Source organism: Triticum aestivum, chromosome 4A (genome assembly GCF_018294505.1).
Source record: "Triticum aestivum cultivar Chinese Spring chromosome 4A, IWGSC CS RefSeq v2.1, whole genome shotgun sequence".
NCBI lineage: Eukaryota > Viridiplantae > Streptophyta > Magnoliopsida > Poales > Poaceae > Triticum > Triticum aestivum.
This window is the reverse complement of record NC_057803.1, coordinates 658396267-658423607: the sequence shown is the minus strand read 5'-3', so window position 1 is coordinate 658423607 and position 27341 is coordinate 658396267. Positions and strand designations below refer to the sequence as shown.

General features: G+C 41.8%; 2 long non-coding RNA genes across 7 annotated transcripts; one reads left to right on the top strand and one right to left on the bottom strand.

The window, feature by feature from the left end:
- Positions 1 to 14164: 14164 nt before the first annotated feature.
- On the top strand, positions 14165 to 21070 carry LOC123087919 (uncharacterized). 5 transcript variants are annotated; one of them, XR_006441588.1, is made up of 8 exons: positions 14215 to 14397; positions 14803 to 14864; positions 15923 to 16002; positions 16380 to 16474; positions 16634 to 17747; positions 17883 to 17995; positions 18282 to 18361; positions 18506 to 21070. It is a non-coding gene; the product is annotated as an uncharacterized lncRNA (long non-coding RNA). The 5 variants fall into 5 exon arrangements; XR_006441589.1 differs by having other exon boundaries at positions 14797 to 14864; XR_006441591.1 differs by lacking the exon at positions 14803 to 14864 and having other exon boundaries at positions 14165 to 14397; positions 16634 to 16834.
- A 1428-nt stretch (positions 21071 to 22498) lies between these two features.
- Positions 22499 to 27016, bottom strand: LOC123087917 (uncharacterized). 2 transcript variants are annotated; one of them, XR_006441585.1, is made up of 6 exons: positions 26886 to 27016; positions 26355 to 26553; positions 24189 to 24296; positions 23594 to 23795; positions 23330 to 23521; positions 22499 to 22915 (listed from the first exon to the last, which is right to left on the bottom strand). It is a non-coding gene; the product is annotated as an uncharacterized lncRNA (long non-coding RNA). The 2 variants fall into 2 exon arrangements; XR_006441586.1 differs by having other exon boundaries at positions 23594 to 23732.
- Between the last annotated feature and the right edge of the window lie 325 nt (positions 27017 to 27341).

Genomic DNA, 27341 nt, shown 5'->3' with positions numbered 1-27341 from the left:
TCGAACTCCCTCAATTTTTTTTACGAAATCCCTATAAAAAGTATATCAATTTTGAAGAAAAATCCTAAAAATGAAAAAGTTCATTGATTTTGAAAGAAAAGATCATCGATCTGAAATGAGTTCATCGATTTTGAAACAGTTCATCAAGTTTGATAAAAATTTCATTGAGTTTGACAAAAAGTTCATCGAGATTGAATAAGTTCATCGAGATTGAAAAATTTCATCAACTTTGGAAAAAAAGTTCATCAAATTGAAAACAAGTTCATCAAATTGAAAAACAGTTCATTGATTTTTTTTAAAAGTTTGTCGAATCTGAAAAAAGTTCATCAATTTTGTGAAAAGTTCATCAATTTTGAGAAAAGTTCATCGAATTTGAAAAAAGTTCACCGATTTTGCAAAAAATAGGTCGCCTTTGAAAAAAGTTCACGCAATTTAAGAAAGAGAGAAAAAAGATAGAAAAAGGAAAAGAAAAAGGAAAGGAAACAGGGAAAACAGCTGCCTTTTCGCTTTTTATAAAGAGAAGGAAAAGAACGATAACAGCACATGTGGTCATCTAGTCGAACTGGTTTGTGCGGGCGCTTTCTGAAGTGACGAGCATGGTTCGAGTGGGATTTCCTATTTGGCGCTGCAGGCGCCCGTTAGTGTGGATTCTGCTAACGGGCGCCTGCATCCACGTTGACTGGGCTCGGCCCACTTTGCAATTGTTTCTCTGATTCCAGAAACGCAAAAAATGCGCAGGCAGATCGGATCGAACCCACGCCCCGTTCACTGCGAGGGTTATACACTTACCATCATGCCACGGTCCAGCTTCTGCAATTAAACTTCCATTCCTTCATTTATTTAGATCATAAGTTCGTTTTGTTCTTTTATCCTTTTCTGTTCATTTTTTTTGTTTTCTTTAATGCGCGAATTTTTCTCAACTTTCGTGAACTTTTTTTACTAAATTGATGAACTTTTCAAATTAGAATATTCTTTAAAAAAGTTGATGAACTTTTTTTACATTTTGATGTTTTTTTTCAAATATGATGAAGTTTTTTCAATTTTGATGAACTTTTTTCAAAATTGATGAACTTTTTTCCCAAATTCGATGAACTCTTTTTATAAATTACAATGCTAAATTAAATTACTTTCTGTTGAACTTTTTCCAGATTCGTTGAACTTTTTCCAGATTTTGATGAACTTTTTCCATTTTCGTTGAACTTTTTTCAATTTTTGTGAACTTTTTTTCAAATTCGATGAACTTTTTCCAGATTGGATGAACTTTCTCCACATCCGATGAACTTTTTTCAAATCCGGTGAACTTTTTTTCAAATTCGATGAACTTTTTCCAGATTGGATGAACTTTTTCCTGATCCGATGAACTTTTCAGATCCAATGAACTTTTTTTCAAATTCGATGAACTTTTTCCAGATTGGATGACTTTTTCTAGATCCGATGAACTTTTTTTCAAATTGGATAAAGTTTTATTCAAACTTCTTGAACTTTTTTTCAAAATTCATGATTTTTTTTCAAATTCGATGAAATTTTTTAAAATCCCTTGATTTTTTTAAAAAAATCAATGAACTTTATTCAAACTCACGATTTTCTTTTCAATATTTTTCTCAAAATCATAAGCTGTTTTCATATTTGCATTTTTTTTCATTTAACTTGTTTCAAAAATGAACTTGTTTTGAATTCATGAACTTTCTCCATTTTCGTGAACTTTTTTTAGCATGTTCGTAAACTTCATTTGGAATATGTGAACATGTTTTCAAATAATTGAAAATTCTAAATGGTACTATTAGTGCACAATAAATAGCGCGTCTAGTATTTAGTTCTTGTAGATTCCACGCTGCTAACATTAACAAAACAGGTAGGTGGTCGAGTGGCTAGGCTGCATGTATAGGAGAGCATGGACGCGAGTTCGAATCCTCGCGACGGCCATTTTCGGCAAAGATTTTATGCGTGCGCTCTGTTCTTTGGGCCGGCCCACGCAGACGCGCCTATGAGCGCCGGTTGCGTTCCTTGGCGCCGAACTTCCGGTTCGAGTCGCGGTGTATGCTCTTTTTGGTGTTTTTATAAGAAGGGAAAGAGGGGGAGAGGAGGAAGGAAAAGGGGGCTGCACCCCTTGTCCAATTCGGACCAGAGGGGGGCTGCGCGCCTCCTTCCTTTCGGCCTCTCTCCTCTATTCCCGTATGGCCCAATAAGGCCCATATACTCCCCGGCGAATTCCCGTAACTCTCCGGTACTCCGAAAAATACCCGAATCATTCGGAACCTTTCCGAAGTCCGAATATAGTCGTCCAATATATCGATCTTTACGTCTCGACCATTTCGAGACTCCTCGTCATGTCCACGATCTTATCCGGGACTCCGAACTCCTTCGGTACATCAAAACACATAAACTCATAATATAACTGTCATCGAAACCTTAAGCGTGCGGACCCTACGGGTTCGAGAACTATGTAGACATGACCGAGACACGTCTCCGGTCAATAACCAATAGTGGAACCTGGATGCTCATGTTGGCTGCCACATATTCTACGAAGAACTTTATCGGTCAGACCGCATAACAACATATGTTGTTTCCTTTGTCATCGGTATATTACTTGCCCGAGATTCGATCGTCGGTATCTCAATACCTAGTTCAATCTCGTTACCGGCAAGTCTCTTTACTCATTCCGTAATACATCATCCCGCAACTAACTCATTAGTTGCAATGCTTGCAAGGCTTAAGTGATGCGTATTACCGAGAGGGCCCAGAGATACCTCTCCGACAATCGGAGTGACAAATCCAAATCTCAAAATACGCCAACCCAACATGTACCTTCAGAGACACCTATAGAGCACCTTTATAATCACCCAGTTATGTTGTGACGTTTGGTAGCACACAAAGTGTTCCTCCGGTAAACGGGAGTTGCATAATCTCATAGTCATAGGAACATGTATAAGTCATGAAGAAAGCAACAACAACATACTAAACGATCGTGTGCTAAGCTAACGGAATGGGTCAAGTCAATCACATCATTCTCCTAATGATGTGATCCCATTAATCAAATGACAACTCATGTCTATGGCTAGGAAACGTAACCATCTTTGATTCAACGAGCTAGTCAAGTAGAGGCATACTAGTGACACTATGTTTGTCTATATATTCACACATGTATTATGTTTCCGGTTAATACAATTCTAGCATGAATAATAAACATTTATCATGAAATAAGGAAATAAATAATAACTTTATTATTGCCTCTAGGGCATATTTCCTTCATTGCAATACCGTTTTTGTGCCTATTTACTATTTTCTACCTTGCTGTTTTTATTTATTCAAATTATAAAAATATATTTCTACCATCAATATTACACTTTTATCACCATCTCTTCGCCGAACTAGTGCATCTATACAATTTGCCATTTTATTGGGTGTGTTGGGGACACAAGAAATTTCTTGTATTTGGTTGCAGGGTCGCTTCAGAGAGACCATCTTCATCCTACACCTCTCATGGATTGATAAACCCTAGGTCATCCATTTGAGGTAAAATTGCTACTCTCCTACAAAACTCTGCGCTTGGAGGCCCAACACGTGTATACAAGAATAAAGTTGCGTAGTGGACATCATAGGGTGTTGCCATACGTTCATAATTCGCTTATGGGTGGCTAGAGTGACAGAAGCTTATGCCCAAGTGAGGGGGTTGTTGCGTATGGGAGTAAAGAGGACTTGATACTTAATGTTATGGTTGGGTTTTACCTTAATGATCTTTGGTAGTAGCGGATGCTTGCTAGAGTTCCAATCATAAGTGCCTAGAATCCAAGTACAGAAAGTATGTTAGCTCATGCCTCTCCCTCCTATAAAATTGCAATAATGATTACTGGTCTAGTTATCGATTGCCTAGGGACAACCTTTCTCTTGAGTTACAAAAAGCTTTCTACTAAACTACTAACATTAGTAGAAAACAACCCATTTGTCCCGGTTCTAGAGGCCCTTTAGCCCCGGTTCTGGAACCGGGACAAAAGGGTCGGGACTAAAGTCCAAAACCTTTAGTCTCGGTTCGCTTACGAACCGGGACAGAAGGGGCTCCACATGGCCGCTGCAGGGCGCCCAGGCAGGAGGACCTTTAGTCCCAGTTGGTAACACCAACCGGGACCAAATAGGCATCCACGCGCCAGCATCTGGAAGGAGCTGGGGTTTTTGTTCTTTTTTGAAAGGGGGGTTAGGGGTTTTGGAGGGTTAATTTAGGGGTTTCATATTGTGTTAACTAGCTAATAGAGAGAAGTGTTCTCTCTTATCTCCGTGCTTAGTCTATGTTAGCTAGTAAGCAAATGAAGGAACTATTAATTACACAAGATCATCATGAACATATACAGAGAGCAGTGATCTCTCTTTCTCTGCGAGATTGGTCGAACACCAAGTTATAGGCCTTGATGGTTGTTTTTTCAAAGGTGCTTGCTATGGATAGATGTTGTGTGCTATAGGAAGAGATGCAAATAACCAGATGTATCCTATTGCTTGGGCTGTTGTGGAGAAAGAAAATTATGAGTCGTGGTTCTGGTTTCTTGCCAAAATAAACCAGGACTTAAAAATAAGCAATCAAGGAGATGGATATGTATTTATGTCAGATCAGCAAAAGGAACTTATAGGGCCAATGGAGGACATTTTTCCTAAAGCTACTTTTGAGGCACAATTTCAGATTGTAAACTACATTGCTACATTTCTGCTACTATATTTTTGTGGAATGCAACAGAGAGGAAAACATTTCTGCCTAAACATCTCACTGCATAACAACTTCACTGCCAGTACATAACAACTTGACATTGCTTAAACAGCTTCAATACATAACAGGTTCAGCATTGCTTTAAACATAACTTAAACAACAAGAGGCAACCATCTGACTTAACTTAACACTGACTACAAAAGGCAAGCATTGCTTCAGTACATCACATGCAGTTCTTCAGTACGTAACTTAACTTAAACACTGACTGCAAAAGCATACTGAACTTAAACACTGACACTTAACTAACTGACACTCACACTAGTAGAAAATGGAGCTTTAATACCGGTTCATAAGGGCCTTTAGTGTCGATTCTGCAACCGGCACTAAAGAGTGGAGACTAAAGCCCCCCCCCCCTTTAGTACCGGTTCGGCACGAACCGCCACTAAAGGCCCACCACATGGCGTGAGCTCACGCCGTGGTATGGGGGACCTTTAGTACCGGTGGGTGTTACCAGCCGGTTCTAAAGGTATTTTTTTTAATTATTTTTTGAAAATTTTGGAAAAAAATTATTTTTTTATTTTCAATTTTTTGAATTATTTGATGATTTAGTCTCTAATCACCCCTCTTAACTACTCAAGTGTGGATCACTCATTCCAAATCGTCTAACTTCCCGACCGGTCACCTATCCTCTCACTCCCACAGCCTGAGCACGCTTAACTTCGGAGTTCTATTCCCCCTACTTTTCAAATCCGCACTTGTTGTTTTCCTGACAAATGTAAGCTGTAAATCCTATTAACCCTCACCAGTTTAGCTTGAGCATTAGGTCACACATTTCACCGTTTGAGTTTGAAACTATTATTCTAAAAAACAATAATTATTTATTAACACTAATATTTCTTGAATAAGTTTGACCATAGTTTGACCACAGTTTGACCATAGTTTGACCAGATTTGACCAAAATTCAAAAATTTGAAATAATTATTTAGTAACACTAATATTCTTGAATAAGTATGTAGTAACATTAATACTTTTTGAATAAGTAGTTTGACCATAGTTTGACCAGATTTAAACAAAATTGAAAAAAAAACTTAAATTTGAGCATATCTTTTTCTCCTTTTCGAATTTGAGGATTCTAAAAAATTGCAAACAGGCCGTAGGCTGTCAAAATCGGATGCGGATTTTCGTACTGAATTTTTTGATATAGTATACGTTTTTTCCGACATTGTATGCAAAAGTTATAGCCGTTTTATATTTTCCCTACACTTTTTGCAAAACATGTCCAAATTTAAGTTTTTAAATTTTCCTAACTAGTAGATGTAGTAATATAACTACATCTCGAAAAAATTTATTTTTTGAATGTTTACTCATTTTCTTTTGTATTTTTCAAAACTGAAATGGCGATACACGGGGGGGGGGGGTAGAGTTTGAAAATTGCTCTTTAGTACCGGTTTGTGCCACGAACCGGTACTATAGGTCAAACCCCTTTAGTACCGGCTCGTGGCACGAACCGGTACTAAAGGTTAGCCCTTTATTACTGGTTCGTGCCACGAACCGATACTAAAGGTAATCGCGGGGCCCCGGGCTGACGCCAGCCTGCCACCACCCCTTCAGTACCAGTTCGTGGCACGAACCGGTACTAAAGGTTCGAAACGAACCGGCATTAATGCATAGCCGTTCGAACCGGCACTAATGGTACCATTAGTACCGGGCCAAAATCGAACCGGCACTAATGTGTCTCACATTAGGAAATTTTTCTACTAGTGTCACTACATTTCTTCATTTCTGCATCTCCTTCATCTTCTTGATGCGGTCAGAGTGGCGAATGCCGACGCGGATGTAGGTCTCCGCCTCGATTGGCATGCTCATGTCGCCGAGCTGCAGGATCCCTGATGCCACCATCTACAGGTCGTCATAGGCAGGCAGCTGCAGCTGCCGCGCCACCTCCCCCTTGTTGTCGTCCTCCACCTCCACCATCAGCTGCTCCTGCTTGCTGTCGTCCTCCACCTCCACCACCATGTCTGCACCTGGCTCCTCCTCCCCCTCGCTGGACTCTTCCTCCTCCTCCTCCTCCTCCTCCTCCTCCTCATCTTCACTACTCTCTCCCTCACTGTTAGAGTGGACAATCACCTACTTCACTGCAGCTGGTACAGTGACCAGGACGCCGATGAGACCTTCCACTTGAGATGGAGGGGTGCGATGGCGGGAGAGATACTCGTACCACCTAGCACACTGGCGCGGACCTTGTGAGTTTTCCGCTTCATTCATAGCCCAAAGGAAAACAACAACATGAGGAATTCCATGGTCGCCAGGGAACATCGTCTTCTTCTCAACATTCGTAGCCACGGCGATGAGGCCCCTAGCATGGTCGACGCACATCTACAAGCTGGGAAACCTATTGCAGATCTCCTCTACATCTATCCTTTTCTTTGAATCTCCCTTGGAGAACTTGCTGACAGCCTCCTCCCATCGCTCTTGAGCACGGCGAAAAGCTCTTGCAGACGGCCTCTTCTTGGGCGCCATGGGTGGCGTCGAGAAGCGATGGGAGTGGTCAGATGAGTTGCTTATGCCCTGAATGAACCCCAAGTGACCAAAATGTTATTTAATCTTATCTAGAACAATAAAGCACAAAGAATAATTGGGTAACAAGTGGAGACAACCAGATATTTCTCATTTACTGATTAATGCTTGGCACCAAGAATTGATTATTTTATGAGAATAGACAAACTCACAGATGCAAGCAGCCAAATAACTTAATATGAAACATTAAAAAATCTCATATGCAACTTATTGTTGATATTGCAGCTACATCAACTCATCCCTGACCTAAACAAAATTTCAAGTGTATCAGGAAACAGATTGGTTGCCACCGGAGAAGTGATGGGAGTGGTGGACGGCGACAAAGACCTAGGGGGATGGCGGCAGGGGCGCGGGAGCAGGGCAGGGGCACGGGAGTAGGGTAGATGCTCACAGGGGGCGGTGTCGGCGTTGGGCAGCAGGGCACGATGGGCGGCGTCGGGGCGGGCAGGGGCGCGAGGAGCGGCACCGTCGTCGGGGCAAAGGCGTCGAGGGCGCGGTGGCGGCGGCAGCGGCAACGATGTGGTGGAGCAGCCTGATGGCGTCGGGGAAGAGCTCGGCGGCGACGGTGACGACGAGTAGCTGGGGGCGGCGGGGCAGAGAAGAAGTGATTTTTGCAGAAACCGCTAAGTATGGACTTATATACCCAAAGCATTGGTCTCGGTTTGTGCCACCAACCGGGACCAAAGGTCTCTTTTCATCAGCCCAAAGGGCATGAAGGAGAGACCTTTGGTCCCGGTTGGTGACACTAACCGGGACCAAAGAGTGGCATTGGTCTCGGTTGGTGCCACAAACAGGGGCCAAAGGTCTCTTTTCATCAGCCCAAAGGGAAGGAAGTAGAGACCTTTGGTCCCGGTTGGTGACACGAACCGGGGCCAAAGGTGGGTATTGGTCCCAGTTGGTGCCACCAACTGGGACGAAAGGGTGGTGTTGCCCGGGGCCAAAAGTTTAGTCCCACCTCGCTAGTTGAGAGGGCTCGAGAGTTGTTTATAAGCGCTGCTGCGCCAACCCTCTCGAGCTCCTCACAACTGCAAACATACGGGCCTAATCACACACTCCTCTGCCTGTGGGCCTACTAGGCCAGCTACGGGCGTGATTCCTAGCCCAACTAGCTGGGTTTCTAGCCGTATTCAGGCCGCGGTGGCCCAGTAGGCGGCATTTTTTCTTTTTTTTCTTTTTTCTTTTCTTTTTTTCAAATTTGAATAGTTTAAATTTGAATTCTTTTAAATTTGTGTGAATCACTAGTTTGTGAATAACTTTATTATAAAAATATATTTTTGAGTGATTCTTTTTCGTGCTCTTTAATATTACTGTGTTTTATCATTATATTCAATTTGGTAATTGTTAGGTTATAATTCGATAATTTTAGTTGCATAAATTTTATATAATTTTAGTTTCAAAAATACTAGAGGTTTATAAAAATCTTTTAGTTGATTCCTTTTGCTATTAGAATTTCATAAAAGCTTTCTAGTTGATTCTTTCTGCTATTGAAGAATATTATAGTTTTGTTTTAGTTGATCATAATAGAATATTTTAATTGATTATTTTTAGTTCATTCTTTTTGCTATTAGAGTTTTATAAAAGTTTTCTAGTTCATTCTTTTTGCTATTAGTTCATTCTTTGAGCTAAATGACCCTGAAATTGAAAAGCACTACAAATGAACTCTGAAAAGGTTGAAAGTTCGCATGGTATCATCATTTCACCCACATAGCATGTGCTAAAAAGTTGAGAGAGTTACGGCAAAAGTTGGATGCACTTCGTGTACAAAATGGACAATCTCTTTTGAAGTATCAGGGGTTCGGACAAAAACTCATCTGTTACAAAAGGGATTTCATTTTTTTGAACTTATTTGAACTCCAGACTTTTTGTGTGTTCAAATGCATCATTCAAAGCTGCATCATCAATTTTCAGCCCTTTCTGACTTCATTTGGTATTTTTCATGCATTTACTGATTTTTTTGAGCTAAATGACACTGAAATTGAAAAGCACTACAAATGAACTCGGAAAAGGTTGAAAGTTGGCATGGTATCATCATTTCACCCACATAGCATGTGCTAAAAAAATGAGAGGGTATGGCAAAAGCTGGATGCACTTCATGTACACAATGGACAATCTCTTTCGAAGTACCAGGGTTTCGGACGAAAACTCATCTCTTACAAATGGATTTCATTTTTGTGAACTTATTTGAACTACATACTTTTTGTGTGTTCAAAATGCACCATTCAAAGCCACGTCATCAATTTTCAACCCTTTCTGAGTTCATTTGGTATTTTTCATGCATTTACTGATTTTTTAGCTACATGACCCTGAAATTGAAAAGCACTACAAATGAACTCTAAAAAGGTTGAAAGTTCGCATGGTATCATCATTTCACCCACATAGCATGTGCTAAAAAGTTGAGAGAGTTACGGCAAAAGTTGGATGCACTTCGTGTACAAAATAGACAATCTCTTTCGAAGTATCAGGGTTTCGGACGAAAACTCATCTGTTAGAAAGGGATTTCAATTTTTTTTGAACTTATTTGAACTCCAGACTTTTTGTGTGTTCAAAATGCATCATTCAAAGCCACATCATCAATTTTTAGCCCTTTATGACTTCATTTGGTATTTTTCATGCATTTACTGTTTTTTTGAGCTAAATGACACTGAAATTGAAAAGCAGTACAAATGAACTCTGAAAAGGTTGAAAGTTGGCATGGTATCATCATTTCACCCACATAGCATGTGCTAAAAAGTTGAGAGGGTTATGGCAAAAGCTGGATGCACTTTGTGTACAAAATGGACAATCTCATTCGAAGTATCAGGGTTTCGGACGAAAACTCATCTGTTACAAAGGGATTTCATTTTTTGTACTTATTTGAACTCCAGACATTTTGTGTGTTTAAAATACCATTCAAAGCCACATCATCTTTTCAACCCTTTCTGACTTCATTTGGTATTTTTCATGCATTTACTGATTTTTTGAGCTAAATGACCCTGAAATTCAAAAACACTTCAAATGAACTCTGAAAAGGTTGAAAGTTGGCATGGTATCATCATTTATCCCACATAGCATGTTATAAAAAGTTGAGAGGGTTACGGCAAAATCCGGATGCACTTCATATACAAAATGGACAATCTCTTTCGAAGTATCAGGGTTACGGCAAAAACTGGATCTTCAGCTTCCCCCGTTGCAGCATCACCGTATTTAGGGGGCACATAGTTGTCATCATCTTCTTCTTCTTCGTTGTCTTCCATCATAACCCCTCTTTCTCCATGCTCGGTCCAAACAATATAGTGTGACATGAAACCCTTATGAAGCAGGTGGGTGTGAAAGATTTTCTGGTCAGAGTAAGACTTCGTATTCCCACATATAGGGCATGGAAAACACATAAAACCATTCTGCTTGTTTGCCTCTACCACTTCAAGAAAACTATGCACGCCCTTATTGTACTCGGAGGTGCGTCTGTTATCGTACATCCATTACCGGTTCATCTGCATGCATTATATATAATTAAGTGTGTCAAAAACCATTACAGAATATCATGAATACAGAAGTGACCAAATTAATAGAAGTTCATCATCACATTAAAACCAAAGTACAGTAGTGATCAAATGTTATTACTTAAAAAATAAATACATAAAGTTCATACATATATAGTTCTCATTGAACAACACATATATACATCTCAGAGCATCTAATTAAACCATACATTGAAACTATGTAAAATATTTCAATGCAACAACAAATACAATCATAATCGCAACTAAGGTAACAATTAATCTAACGACATAATAATACCAAGCCTTGGTATGAATGGCATATTTTTTAATCTTTCTAATCTTCAAGCGCATTGCATCCATCTTGATCTTGTGATCATCGACGACATCCGCAACATGCAACTCCAATCGCATCTTCTCCTCAGGTAATTGTTTTCTTCTTCAACTAAATTTAACCTCTCGACATTAGGGTCGATTGGAATTTCCAGTTCACATACCTCCCAGATAAAAACATCTATGTCATGTTGGTCGGCATAATTGTCATAAACACTAAATGAACCAAATAGTTATAAAAATAATATATATCACCTCCGAATCATAGACAGGACTAGGGCCAACGGAGGCGGATACCAAAACCATCGCACTATATAATAACAAACAAACGAGAGCGGCGTTTTGGCTCCTAGATGCATATGCACCCATTGTCGAAATACACATTTTAAAAAGTTGAAAAATTCGGAACAAAAATCCCATGTGTATATCTGGACATTTTACGTGCGTTCACAAGGTTTCGGTGAAAAACGACGTTTTTTGTGGCTTGTGTAAAAAAGATAAAGAAATGCCTTGTGGATAGTTAAAATGAAGCATCAGAAATTGTCTTTTTTACACAAGCCACAAAAAACATCGTTTTTCACTGAAACCTTGTGCAAGCACATAAAATGTCCAGATATACACGCAGGATTTTTGTTATGAATTTTTTAACTTTTCGAAATGTGTATTTCGACAATGGGTGCATATGCACCTAGGAGCCAAAGGCAATTACCGCAAACAATAACAAAAGTAAGAAAATCACACAAGTATCTATCTAAATTATACAAGTAAGAACTTTTTTATTTTAGAAAGAAGATAAGAACAAGAGGCTCACCACGGTGGTGCCAGCGACGAGATCGGCGTGGGCGATCGGCGGCGGTGAGGACGGGACGGGATAGGACGGAGTGCCAAACCTAGAAAAATCTTGAGGAAAATGGAGATTGGACAAGGAGCTTCGAGAGGAAAAAGCTTAAGTGTGGCTCGTGCATTTCATCGAACACCTCATGTGCATAGGAGGTGATCTAGAGCAACACACACCTCATGTGCATAGGAGGCCAAAAAATAGAGTGAGAACAGAGGAGTGAGCGGGCAGGGGCGAGCATATATATAGACATCTCTCTAATCCCGGTTGGTAGTCCCGGTTGGTGGCTAGAACCAGGATAGATGAATGGCCTTTGGTCCCGGTTACAGCCACCAACCGGGAGTAAAGGTGATGGGCCAGTAGTGAGGCCCATTGGTCCTGGTTCGTGTCTCGAACCTGGACCAAAGGGCTCAGACGAATCGGGGCCAATGGCCCCCGAGGCCCAGCTGGCGCCCTGGCCTCACGAACCGGGACTGATGCCCCCATTGGTCCCGCTTTGTGAGTGAACCAGGATTAATGCCCTTTTCTGGCCTGGACCAAGCCTTGTTTTCTACTAGTGTAAATTTATTATCTTGCAATTTATTCGCTGTTTTATTCTCGCAAAGCACTTCTAGTTTTATTCCTGTTTTAGGTAAAGCGAACATTAAGTGTGCTTAGAGTTGTATCGGTGGTCGGTAGAACTTGAGAAAATATTTGTTCTAACTTTAGCTCCTCGTTAGGTTTGACACTCTTATTTATCGAAAAAGACTACAAACGATCTCCTATACTTGTGGGTTATTAGGGGCATTCTCCAATACCTCACCTTAAATCAAAATTACTTATCGGAGCAAATAAGGTTTTGTTCGCTTGGGCAAAAGACAGTACTCTCTTTGATCCATATTAATTGATGCACATTTAATATAAATTTGTACTGCATCAATTAATTTGGGAAAATGCTTGTACTCGGCGTGCGAGCCACGTGACAACACATCCTCCTGATCTCCTTCTCCCACGTAGTCGCTCATCTTCTTTCTCACAGTTCCCCACACTGGAATTATCGACTGGAGATGCTACAATATGGTGGCGTGACCTCCCCCCCACTACTACAACCATCTCCTCCCAAAACGAACCTGAAAGTAGTTTTTGCACCCCCATTTGATGTTGCAACCGACGACCCAAAAGGCTACACCCATTTGATTCGAAAGCTTCAACCCGCGACATATAAAGTTTCAACCGGACACAAAAGTACATTCATTTTTATGAAAGCTTCAATCGTAGTTTGAAAAAGCTTCAAATGGAGAAATAGAGAAGTTTCATCTGACCACTACGAAATTAAAAAGGCTACAACATCATTTTCGGGAAGCTTCAACCCGCTTTGCCGAAAGCTTCAACCAGCTTTACTGAAAGTTTCAACCCCCGCGAGCACACAACGAAATGTTGGTTGAGAGGGGGTAGCGGGATAACAGATGCTGGAACCAACATCTAGATTTGCTACAACTGGTGAAGTTGAAAGTTGGAACCAGCATCGATTTTTTGCTGCAACCAGCTGATGCCGGAGCTGGAACAGGCAGCTGGATTTGCTACAACGACTGCAATGTTTCTCCGGTGGCGACGAGGGTGGAGTCCTTTTTTGTTGCATCAGGCATCCGAAAAAGCTTTGACCAATGAGCTTTTTTGCTGGAACCAGCTGACGTCTTTTAGTATTGCTGGAAACATCACCATTTTTGCTACAACTTGCCTTGGTTGCGAGTGACGCCGCCGTCGCCATTAATGTTGCATCCTTGGGTCGAGAGCACCAGCGAGGAACGAGTTTTTCCGGCCGGCGCCATGGGCGGCCACCATGGATGCAACAGGGAAGGTGAATGAAAAAGTTGCTGCAGTCAACGCCTTTTTGTTTGTGATTGACGAGGAGCGTTGCGGGGACGAGGCAATGAGAAGAGGGCAGGGACGGGTGTTGCGGGGCCTGGGGAGAGGGGCGACTGCCATGCGGCGACGAGGCAAGGAGGGGGGCGCGGGAACGGGTGAAGGAAGAAGACGACCTGAGGTGGATAACGATCCAACGGCTTGGGACAGGCCCATCTGACGGCTAGCGTGCGACCGGCCGAAACTCTGAGCAGGCGCGCCGACGCCTAGCATTGACCATTAATTTGGGTCCATGGAGCTGGTTATAATTTTTTTTTACTTTTGATGTTCTAAATGTACTGCTGCCATGAATAGATTAGAAGTTTATCTCAAAAAAAAAAAATTGGTTAGGAGGGAGTACCATTTTTCCTTTCTTTTGCCACGTCACGATTCGTTCTGTTTCTCTGTCTGCTCAGCCGACCCCCAAAAGAAAATCCCCACTCCCCCCGCCGCCGCCGCCGCCGCCGTGCGAGGGATCTCCGGCGACCGGAGTCCCTGGCCCCTAGGACGCATCGACCTTCTTCACCTGCGACCTCGCCGGCCTGCCCTGCCTCGCCTGCGGCTAAGCCGGACGGCAGTCACGGTCGCCGCACCGACTAAAGGTACTAGATTTTTCTCTCTTTCAGCGCGCGCGGCCGCGGAAGTAGTGGATCCATGGCTCACCGCAGGCAGCCCTCCGCCTCTCTCTCCATCTCTCATCCCAGCCCTGTTCTGTTTCTGAAAAAGTGTGGGTGCGTTTGTGTCTGTGTGTGTGTGAGAGAAAGAGTCCGTTTCCTCATAACATTGCATTCCTGCAATATTCCTGCCTTTTGTCTCTGAACCACCAACAAATTTTGTGCTATTCTAGTGTATGAGAAATAATATTCCAGTATGCTTCATTGCAAGCAATTCAGATTTCTTCTTCATATGTGACGAACTATCATGCCATTTAGAGATCTAGAAATAGAGTACTTTTTAATATGTCAGCGGCCTAATACTCTGTTGATGGGCCTACTGGCAAGATACAGGAGCGGAGCAGAGAAGGGGATGGCAACCGAAGTTGGGGATGAACGGAAGGGCTTCGGCCTCGGTACTGTTCATCTTCCTCCCCTGTTCCCTCCATGAACTCCATCAGATAACTTCTAGTTCCTTCACAAATGGCATTCTTGTACCTAATAGCAACAGAGGAGCCTCGGCTCGAGACATTCGAGCTGGAGCAAATGAACCTTTTTTTTTTGAGGGAATGGCAAATGAACCTTTATTAAACAGTATGTACTGCTACATATCAACAATTGGAAGAGACAAATTCAGTCTACTTATATGTCTACTGTTTTCTTAGAACTCCTCAACACCAGTAATGTTTCTAATCTCTATCCTCGGCTCATTACTTCCTGGCTCTGGGAGATCATATTCTTGTTAGGCTTTATAATCTTCTAACTGTTTCTGGGTGCTCATTGGACTGTTTTTGGTTACTAATCATACTGTGCATATGTTTTAATATCTTACTGTATCTGTGAAATATTTATCTGGGTCGATTTCTGCTGCCGCTATTGCCTACTGTACCCTATGTTTTTATTTTCTGTACACACGGACAGTATATACCTTGTTAATCAGCAGTGTGACTGACTGCTGATTATTGGATCGAGTATGTAATTTTTGAATCTTTGGAATTTCTTACAAGCTACTCCTCTGTTCTTTATTATAAGATATTCAAACTTTTTCTGGATCGGATGTATTTAGGTGTGTTTTAGTGTGTTTGTTCACTCATTTGAGTTTGTATGGGGTCCATATTGAAATATCCAAAACATTTTATACTCCCTCCGTTCCTAAATATAAGTCTTTGTAGAGATTTCACTATGGAACACATACGGATGTATGTAGATGCATTTTAGAGTGTAGATTCACTCATTTTGCTCCGTATGTGGTCCATAGTGGGATCTCTCCAAAGACTTATATTTAGGAACGGAGGAAGTATTAGTGAACGGAGGGAGTATGTAATATGCTGACACCTACTGTTGCTGAAGTTCTATTGCACAACGCTAGGATGATTTTACATTATTTTACATTACATTTATCTGATATGGTGCAACAAACTGGCCCCGATAACAAGCAAATGCTTGCTAACTGAAGCAATTTGTGTTATTGCAGGATCATATTGCTCCAGCTCGAATGTCTCAAGCCGAGGCTCCTCTTTTGCTCCATCCTCCATGCTCACCGACAATCAGGAGGTACGCATCTAGAACTTCTCAAGTATTGTGCCAACATTTTCAGGCTTCACTTTCCTTATAGTAATACAAACAAATACATTTGGATCATTTGCTTGGAAAAAATAAGAATAAGAAAACGAGAAAACAACTTCTCAAACTCTCTAGAACTTCGAGTCTACTGGTTTAATTGAAGCATGAAGTAATAATACTGCTTGCATGTGTACAATTTTGAAAATGAAAAACAATTACACTGCTTGATTTTTGAAACTCCCTACAACTTGCTATAGTGCTATTATTACAGAACCCCATGGTTGTGCATTTATTTAATACAATTGTGGAGCAACATAGCCTCGAGAACGTTACTAATTGAAATGATACATAATTTTATTATTTTGAAGGATCATATCCTGTACCAGCTTGTTTATTCAATGATGTTCTGAATTTCTCGGGTCGAGGCTTCTCTTTCTGCTCCATCCTCCCCTGTAAATTTCAGGTACGTATCTCTGATTGCGTGCATCTCTGCCGCTGTATCTCTCGTCAGTGCTCGGTCTCGAGGTTGTTGCTTTGAGCAGGATATGCCAAGCCTGAAGACCGAGACCAAGCACTCCTGGATTCTAATACTTGCAGTGTTATTATGTTGTCCGCCGTGCAGCCACATTGTTGGGTCAGCTATCTCAAAGGTTCTATTTGGAAGTGCATCCTCGACAAACTTATGCAAATCCAATGAATCTCTGAACGTGCCTTCTGTTGGCCTCCTTCCGGTAAACATCTCAAGCAGCAATATGCCAAGACTATAAATATCACCAGCTGTTGAGACTACAGAGCCTTCTCCATACTCTGCAATTATGCAAAGGTTTGTGGTTAACATGCCATATTTGAGTGAAAAAGTAAAATATAAAGTTAGAAGAATTTTAGTCACCTGGAGCAACATAACCAATGGAACCTCTAATTCCAGTTAAGCTATAAGAAGTTTGTGTCCCCTCGCTTGTATTTTCTTGAAGGATCCTTGATATGCCAAAGTCTCCAACTCGTGCGCTCATGTCCTCAGCAAGAAGAATATTGCTTGGCTTAAGATCGCAATGGATTATCAATGTTTGGCAGTAGTTGTGCAGATATTCTACTGCGTCCACAATATCGATAGCAATGTCAAGCCTCTGGACCATGCTGAGTGTGTTGTTTGTAGTGAGTTCTTGATATTTGGGATGAAGCCATCCATCCAAGTTACCATTGGGCATGAACTCAAAAACCAGTGCCTTGAACTCTTGACCTTGATGGTCGATGCTCGAACAAGAAGTAATGATCTTAATGAGACAACGGTGTCGTATCCTTCTCATGGCCTCACACTCAGCCCCAAAACTCTTCGAATACCTAGATTGACCAAGATTAAAAACTTTGACAGCCAATATTGTTTCTTCGGTGTCCAAAACACACTTATAAACTGCACCATAACTTCCTCTGCCGACCAAGTTGGCTTCTGAAAATTCGTTAGTTCCTCTCAGTAATGCATGATAGGGGATTCTTCTGTAATGGTAATCAACAACTGAATCTTTTGCTACTGTCTTCTGGCTTGATTTGAGCTTCGTACAAAGTATCCAAACAAGAACAATCATTGTAAGTGAGAACAAGATTGCTCCACCCACTGCTAGAGAAATTTCAAGAGTCTTTGGCATCTTTTTTCTCTTCTTGCTTAAGTCCCTTGTGGGGCATGGAGCCAAATGAAGTTGAGGTGTACCACCACACAAATTGACATTCCCAACAACCGCTAAGTGAGTGATGTTTCTGAAAACACCTTCATTTGGTACCTCGCCTTGCAAATTATTGAAGGATATATCCAATTTGAACAATGATGTCAAATTCTGTAGAACTATTGGGATTGACCCTGACAAGTTGTTGTGTGCTAGGTATAGTTCCTGCAAGTTTCCAATACTGCGAAGGGCCTCAGGAATATTACCAGACAACTTATTCATGGTCAAGTTCAGTATCCTGAGCCCCTTTATGTTCTTTAGTGACTGAGGTATGCTTCCCTCCAACAAATTCTTGTCTAATAATAAGCATTCCAACACTATACAATTCTGAACACTGTCGGGTATCTTGCCAGACAACTGGTTTCCTGATAGGATCAGTTGGTTAAGGTTTGCCAAGCTACCAACTTCATTAGGAAGAGGTCCAGAAAGGGAATTGTATGAAAAGTCCAAATAGTTAGAAAGTCCGTGTAATTTGAAAATCTCTCTGGGTATTGAACCGTTAAGACGGTAATTATGTGACAAATCAAGTACAATAAGTTTTTTCAACTCCCCCAGGCTTGCCGGAATCGGCCCCTCCAAGTTGCCATAATATGCAGTCATGATAACCAACTGCGAAAGGTTCCCCACCGATGATGGTATGATGCCAGACAAGCTATTATTGTACAAGTCTAGCTCGATCATGTTCTCTAGTTTACCTATGCTTTCTGGAATTATTCCGGATATGAAATTATTTGCTATAAAAAGCTTTTGGAGACCAACCAGATTCCCTATGTCCGCAGGAATCACCCCAAAGATCATATTGTCACTCAAGCCTAAGTACTGGAGAGTCGTTGAGAGGTTCACAACAGAACCCGGCATTTGTCCTCCAAAAGAATTTTTGGCAATTTCCAATCGCTGCAGTTGGCTGCAGTTTGCCAAAGAAGTGATGAATTCCCACCCTTCCTTGTCATTTGCTTCAAGCTCATTGTCTGCAAAGTACAGGCCTTGTAGAGCTCCCAGCTTCCCCAACGTGGGAGGCACGTACCCACTAAATCTATTTTGCGCGAGACTAAGATGTCTGAGATCAGACATATTGGATAGTGATGATGGGAGGCCTCCAGTGAAGTGATTATCACCCAAGCCAAGAACTTTCATCTTGGGGAACTTGGTTCCGATATCAGCTGGAATGCTTCCGTGCAACATATTGAATTGTACGTCAAATTGTTCCATTGAAGACCAGTTGAATAGAGAAGGCGGGAGCATACCAGAGAGGTTGTTTCCGAAAAGAACGAAGATCCGCGTGCTCTGGGTGCTTCCAAACCCCGATGGGATTGAGCCAGTAAGCTGGTTTGTGCTGAGTTCGAGAGCTTCCAGACGGGACAGATTCGCCAGTGATGCCGGGATGGGCCCTGTGAAGATGTTGTTTGTCAGGGAGAGCACAGCCAGGGACGTGAGCTTGACGCCGAGCTCAGCCGGGATGTGCCCGCCAAGAGTGTTGTTGCCCAGTAGCATTATGGTCATGCCGACACAGGAGCTCAGGTTGGCAGGTAACGTGCCGGAGAAGGAGTTGTCATTGAGGATGAGATTCTTCAGGCGGCGGAGGCTGCCGAGGCTTGCGGGAATGTCACCGTGGAGCGAGTTGAAGCTCAGGTCAAGTTCCCGCAGGAACGTGAGATTCCCAATGGCCGGGGAGAGTGGTCCGGTGAGCCTGGTGCCGTTCAATATCAGTGCCACCACCCGTGCCGGCCTTCAAGGGATGCAGATCACGCCTTCCCAGCTGCAGAAGCTGGTGCTGCTGTTCCAGGAGGCCAGTGAGCCGCCGTCGTTGAGCTGCGCTTTGAAAGCAAGCAACGCGGCCTCGTCGCTAGCGGTGACCATGGCGGCCGTCAGGATGGCTAGAAATGAGCATAGCCAGCCCATGACCCCGTTTGCCATTGCTATGCCCCTCTTGGTTCTCTTGGTTTGGTTGGCCGCTCCGTATATAATATGCTTGTGGCCTCGCCTTGTGCGTGTTGCAAGGGCAGAGCGTCACTGGGCCCTCATTTCCTGGAAATAATACGGAAAACCACTTGGAGACGACCGGATGTCAAGAGCGCAAGAGGCGTCAGCAATGGCTGCTAAACAGAGGAATAATTAATGAAGCAGCATCTTGCCTTATCACACAAGTGGTCCTGTGCTGCTACTGCATGTGCCAAGACCCATGACCATAGTCTTGCCTTTTCAGACCGATGACCATAGCATATAAACTCCATCGTTATGTTAGCCTTTTAATCTTGATTATGTATCTGCATATGTAGCTTTCGTTATGCACGTAGTTTAGTCTAGGTGTAGTCAGTGGCTCAGTGTCGCCGTCTGCCGGAGAGCGTGCACGGTGAGATGCTACTGCCGTGTGAGGCGGCGGAGATGCTAGGTTTTTTTTTTTGAGGGGTCGGAGATGCTAGGTGCCGAGTGCCGTGTGAAGCCGACATAGACGTACGAGACCTGGAGCCCACGGCCCGCAAGGAGTTGCAGCCGAGTGAATTGCTGACTTCTGTTAATTTGTTAGTTGCATGCGACATGCAAGTCTGTTAGTGCAGCTTGGTCAAGTTTGTTGCCGAGTCACCTTGATCTGGAGATATTCCAGGAAGAGGTGGACGTGCGGCAGTGCATGGATTAGTGGGTTAATGGCCGTGAGTGCCGGCTAGTTAGTGCGTGTGGCAAACCTCTCCTATGTGTTATAGGCATTGCATTGAATTAATGAAAAAGTCTGGCCGTGAGGGCCGAGCACCAAAGATGTAGCCAATGTATTCATCAAGGAGAGAGTACCTCGGCAAAAAGCTAGAGGCTGGTCTTCTCCTTGGTGTGTGTGTGTGTGTTCTTGTGTTTGAGAGAGAAACAAGAGGAAGAGAGAGCTGTGTGAGGTAGAAGAAGAGCGGCGCTGCGAGAGGCGGCGCCAACAAGTTAGACCTAACTCTCTACGTTTCTGTGATGTGTCCGTAGATCAAGAGTATAATCCTATCATGTGATTGTAACTGCCACTTTTATCGGTGTCTGCTCCGGCAAGCCCCCCAACGTTAAGCATCAGTGCCATCACCCACGCCAGCATCTGGTGGCTGCATCTGTTGCTTTTGCAGCTCCAAAACACGGCGCTGTTTTTCGAGTGCGAGAGCCGGCATTGCCCGGCCTGCGCTTTGAAAGGAACCAACGCTGCCTCGTCGCTAGCAGTCGCTGTGGCAGTTGACACGCCACATCAAAGTAATGATCCCCATTGCCCCTCTTGTTTTGGTTGGCAGTAGGGCCTGCTCTCCTCTGTGTATATTTTGGTCTTTCTCTTGGTTTGTGAGGCGCGGATATTCTGACAATGTATGAGAAAATAGCTATGTGTATGCCCCTTCACTCTCAGTTTTACTAGCAATTAATATTGTGATCTGAAACATGCAGGCAAACTTTTCCAGAGGCCTCAACAATGGTTGCTGAATCTATATATATATCTACGGAGGAAGCCCACGTGGCAACGCACTGTGGCCCAGGTCCGGAGAGTCTATAGCTATACTAGTAGATCGCCCGTGCGTTGCCACGGGCTTTTGAAGAAACAAAATGACAAGCACTAAAATAACCGAGAACAATGCACATCTTAACTAACACACATTTTTTTTTACAATCAGCTAACACACATCATACTATCAAACACAATAATATGTTATTGACACTCAAAAATTGTTGCTGGAACCAAGCAACCAGTAGTTGAATGCAAAACGATTCAACTCGGCCGACCGGTCACGCCGCCTGTCGTTTCATGTTGGACCACACACCACCGATGTTTCTTTCTTTTTTACTAACCTTATCCCTAGTACTAATGGAGCCACTCATTCTTATCCCTAGTACTCCCTCCATCTCAGTTTACACGTCTTACACGTGTACCTAGGTCATTAATATGACCAACTTAATAAGAGGCATACATTACAAAAAGTATATTATTAGAAACTTTAGATATTTTATTTTCTAATGATATAATTTTATGTTAAACAATTTATTTTATATAAGTTAAATTGATGACCTAGATACACATGCAAGACTTATAAACAGCGATGGAGGGAGTAAAAATGTTTGAATTCATCCACACCCTTACATGCTGTATTTTTCTTATCACATCACACATTTGGTCAATATAGGCTTAAATACAAATACGTGCCAAGATTGTGAAAAATTTCGCAGTCTACCAAACCATCTATAAAATTACCATCTAGATACATCCCTTGTAACAAGGATGAGTGGGTGCTACACCTCAGAATATACAGAACAATAATAGCTCAAGATTGCATATTAGCCTGTAAATTCATGGAGCCAACTTCAATCAAGATTTTTTTTTTTTTGCAAGTCTATGAACCCCTAAGCTGGACTTGAATACAAAGTTTTGAATACCAACATTTTCATTTATTTTGGCTTTAACCTTTTTGTATGGTAAGAATCCCATTTATTCTGCTTTTGTCAAATGCAAAAGCTATTTGATATAGAACCACACTTGCATGCCGTTATTTGAATTCAGTAAATCAACTATGGTTTTGCTCTTTAGGAAAAATATCCGTAGATCTGGCAGTAATTCTGATAAGAAATCTCATAGTTTCCAAGTCATGCATGCTTTTCTTTTGCAGAAAAATATTCGCTAATCTCAATTCTGCTTGAAACATCACACATAATTGTGAAGTGCTTCACTTTTTAAATTGGAGTGCCAAAATTTATAGTATAAAATTATACAGAGATATAGACAATTAATTCCATAGGACACAAAAACTTCAACTGAATCATCATTTGTTAGTTTTCGTATTGTAATCAGTAAAATCAACACCTTTTATACTTCAACAAATACCATGAGCGACACAAGCAAACTCGGGAGGCTAATTTTGACAATTACCTCTAGACAAGTAATGTTGAACTCACATGACACTCTCTGAAATACTGAGAAAAATAGAGGATAATATAGTAAGAACAACTATACATTAATTGCTTTAAAAGGAAGTAAATATTTTATAATTAACAAGTTTTCTATGGCTAAATGGAGGGTCAACTACAGATAATCCAAGTGAGTTAAGTGAATCCATGCACCGATGATTTAATCAGAGTTGGGGAAGCAAATAATGTTTTGTTCACGATAGAGAATAATCCACTTTTGTAACTTCATATGCTTTTCTTCCATACATCAGCATATATTGAATTTTGTTCCGACCCGAACCCTACAATACAAACGACGGAATAAAAAACAATCACTGACGTGCTCTCTATCAGGGAAGCTTAACGGGTCCTCAAGTAAGTTGATTGACTCAACAACAACCAATGGAGAAGTCTTGTGTACATGCTACCTAATGGCCTTGTACCATATAAGTCCATCCAGCCTACCGGTAGCATTAGATGTCAACCGATAAATACATTATGCGTAAAACAACATGATGGCAAATTAGATGTCAACCGTTTCTGTAATATTCAAATAAACTACAAATTACAAAGGATTAAAAATGGCAACCAATTATTATTTTTCTTGAGAAAAATGTGAAAGAACTACCACATGTTGTAAAAATCGCTAATGTTGTAAGCTGTTTGATGTCACAAATAAATAGCTACATCTAGCATAAACAAGATAGGAACATCACCTTGACAAGTTGCTACTTTGGGAATGTGCCAGAATCCCTTAACCAAGAGTGAAGAAACCATGGGAAATAATTTTTCAGCACATACTTGTTGTTCTTGCTCCTTAAATGATTCAACAAATTTTCTGAATCTTTTGTTCATGAATCATCACACCCTAACTGTTTTACCAATATATCACGTGTCTTGGTTTCATGCTGCCACCAAAATCAAGAAGTCAGCTAAATGTGTCAAAATGTTATTCTGCCAATTTTTTCATCCGAACTAACCTGAATTGAAAGCCTGTAACTTGCGTAGTACCTCCCTTCAACTTTCAGAAAATAAGTCCTACAATAATTACAACTTCCCACCTTGCTGTTGCATGCGTAGAGACAATTGTTTTCACTCCACTACGAGGAATTCCAGCACCTGGATGCAACAACAAGAAATTCCCTTATGATTTCGAGTACAGAGCCTTCAAAATCTGACCATCTGTAGAGGCAACAATAATCTATACATCAAGTTTACTTCAAGCATATTATATTACTTCAAGTATATGCAATAAAGATACATGTTGAAAGAAAACGGATCTATGTTAGTACTCTAATACTCTATACATCAAGTTTATATCATCTCAGAACAAAACCAACATGTTAATTACTCTATTGACCAACATGACCCAAGCAGTTTAAACATTTGTCATATAACCCAAATTATCGGGGTTCCAGCCGTTGGGTTATCTGAAGTGTAGGTAACTTGTAAAGGTCAAAGGCATGGACATCGTTCCAATTTGAGGCACGAGAAAAACATGTCACAATGCAAGTATTCAGGTCATGTATCCCGTTGTTTCTGCTTCTGCAATGAATATGTTAAGAGTTGAGTTACCTGTTACGGAGAGACTCGACTCTTAAGTGCAGCAGATGAAATCAGTGTATCCTCTTTCTGCTAACCCTTTGTATCTTTGAAATCTTCAAGCTCTTGTCATGGTATTTGCTTCAAGGACATCAAACAAATCAGGTGAGATCCAACAAAAAGAAGGCAATTTCACAAATCCCAGAAATTGAGAGAATGTTAGCATTTTATTTATGTGATGACTGCCCCAACCAAAATCCATATATCTTGGGAGACGTAAGGCACCAATCAGAACCATATTAAAGCAGCGGACAGAGAGGTCCGAGAAGAACAAATAAATGCAAGAACAGAAATAGGGGAAAGGAAAGGGAAAGTGAGGTGTATTGATGCCTCAACGAACATGTGACCTCGGCCCCTTAGCACCTATAGTGCAACACAGAGGAATGAGGAAGCAACTTGTAGCCTCAAGACTAATGGTGGTTTCTACATTGTTGAACCTTTAGATGCATTGGTAAGTGCATATATAATGAAACTGCAACAATACAAAGCTAAATAGATTCTTATAGAAGGATTAAATAATCAACTCAAGGCATGTCTGAAGATGAAACTTATTTGCACAGGACCCATCGGAAGTAGCTTGTGCCATGTAGTTATGAGTTTAAGTTAAGCATTTACTCATCGATGAAAAGCATCGAGCAACATCAGCTATAAAACAAACTACATTTTCCTAATAAGATGACAAAGGCATGAAATACCCAAGAAGCAGTCATGAGAAATCTGAACCTTTCTCAGGTTGCCTTTGAGTAAGTACTAAGTAGGAGGCACTTTTGTCTATGTAACCCTGAGAGCACAGATCCTAGCATGAGAAATCTGAACCTTCCACGGGCTGCCTTTGTGTAAACAGGAAAATTGAAATCCTTTGCCACACATCTGAACCTTCCAAGAAGCTACTATCAGGGTTACACAGAGGCAACAAAAACTACTATGGAAATTTCATTGATAGCTAGAGATCTTGGTCCTGACAAGCAAAATACACAGTCATGTTTTTATCTGACAAAAGAATCTGGCATTTTTTTACCTCGGTTTAATTGAACCTCCACCAGAGCAACAAATGATTCAGCCATCATTGCAAAAGCTTCGCCAGTATTAAAAGTTGGACCACCCCATTGTTCGGGATATGGTACTCTTATCCCACTGTAGTAGAAGAAACATAGACGTTTATTACTAAACAACAAGGTTGGTGCAAATGGAACAAGCGTATCTTCAGAAAAACAGTGGTATCAGCGGTCCAGGATACCTAGCGTGGCAGTCGCCTGTGTCCGCTGGCTGGCCATCTGGGCAGCCATGGTGCATGGGATCGAGGCAGAGGCGGAGCCGACAATGGGTCCGGCCAGAGATAGAGAGGCGACCAGTGACGAGCATGAGTACGACAGAATAAGGCGTCCCTGGCGAGCAGGGGTGAGGCCGACCGTGCAGAGAATCAAACCATAGTTAATTGCCCATATATTGCAATGGGGCCACAAATATTCTCTTGTTGAAAAGAAACTGTTAAACATATATAACAAAATTTCCTCTTCTATAACTCAAGTTATATAGTTATCAGGTACACTCTAGTTATATAGTTATACAACTGTACGTTATGTGTCTGACCGATTTCATCTTGGTTGACGAGCAAAAGTTCAGGAGTAGACGACCCATAATTTATACTTCAACACCAATCTCGACAAGGTGCACAATATCTATATACTTAATGTAAGATGCCATATTTTCTATCCATGCCTACAAAAGAACCAATATTTTCAAAATGTGCAGTGGACAAACATAAATGAGACATAGAAGTTCCCAAAAATAAGACTGCAATAAGGACCTAGAGCGTATTGTCTGATGGATTTGAAGGGCAACACGACTCGACGATCATCGCCCAGTTAAGAATGGTAGGATCGTCTTTGTAGGCCTCGTTTGTGATTGCTTTTACTCTTGAAAAAACAGGCTAAGAAAAGGAAACATATGCACAATATTGAAACTCTTGTATAACAGGAAAACACGACTACAAAATTCAGAGTTGGTAAACTAAAATTAGCAGTAATTGTTTGCTGGTAGCATTTCATATAGCTATGCATATAATGATATCTATTGGTCACCAAGCATGACGGATAACAGGGAATCCATTTCTGATGGCCATTTAAGCTAGAAATTTACCTGAACAAAAGCTTTGTAGTAGCTTCTGAAAAAAAAGTTTTGTAGTAGCTTCCTAAAAAAAGCTTTGTAGTAGCTCTTAAGTGTTGCATCATATATGAAGTCGTCATGAGAAGCCAGCCTCCTTGCCCCATCTTACATATTGTCCCTTCCCTCTGTAATCTTCCCAGTTATTGCATTGTGATAGTATTAACCACGTAATCTAGTGCATGGCAAAATGAGATGAAAAAAAAATCAGACACCATAACCTGAAGAAACTACTGTTGTGCAGAGATCAACCTTTTATACAGAGACATCCCTTAGGCATGCAAATTTCTTCATGAAATACATGACGAGCATCCAGTTTAATATGTTTCCATTTTCTTGTTACTTTTTTTGCTAGTGGATCAGTGTGGGATGTGAATGAGATAGAAATTTCAGAAAATAAACATGGTATAAAATGTAAGATCCAGATTTTTATGACTACCTAACAAGAAAAGCGCTACTCAGGAATGCATTTCGTCAAGCAGGTAACCATCTTCACAGAATGCTCACCGGAACACATCCTCGTCATAGCAGAATGGCATGGTCTACAGCACGTGAAAGAACCGCCCCCAGGCGGCCGGGGGCTGTCTCATCACTCTTGGTCACTGCCTGCGCCGCACTCGTGTCTCCCGCTCGCAGGAGCGCCGTTAACTGCGGCCATCGGCCACCATGCAGGAGGAGAGGAAGGCGGGGGCCTCTCCCACTGGGGATCGACAGTGATGAGTACCTGGATCTCAGACACATGGGGGCGCAGGCAGAGGAGTTGTGGTGGAGGCGGGCGTTATGACCGGCGGCGCAAGGAGCTATGCGGGCGGCACCATGACCATGGGAGCCACGCGAGTGACATGGCAACGTTGGGGCGCTCCTTGGTCGGGGAAGGTGCGCGATGAGAGATAGGAGAGTGGCGGCGAGTCCCCAGCCGCGGCAGGTGCCCCTTCGGTACCGACGAAGTGCAGTACCGCCCTT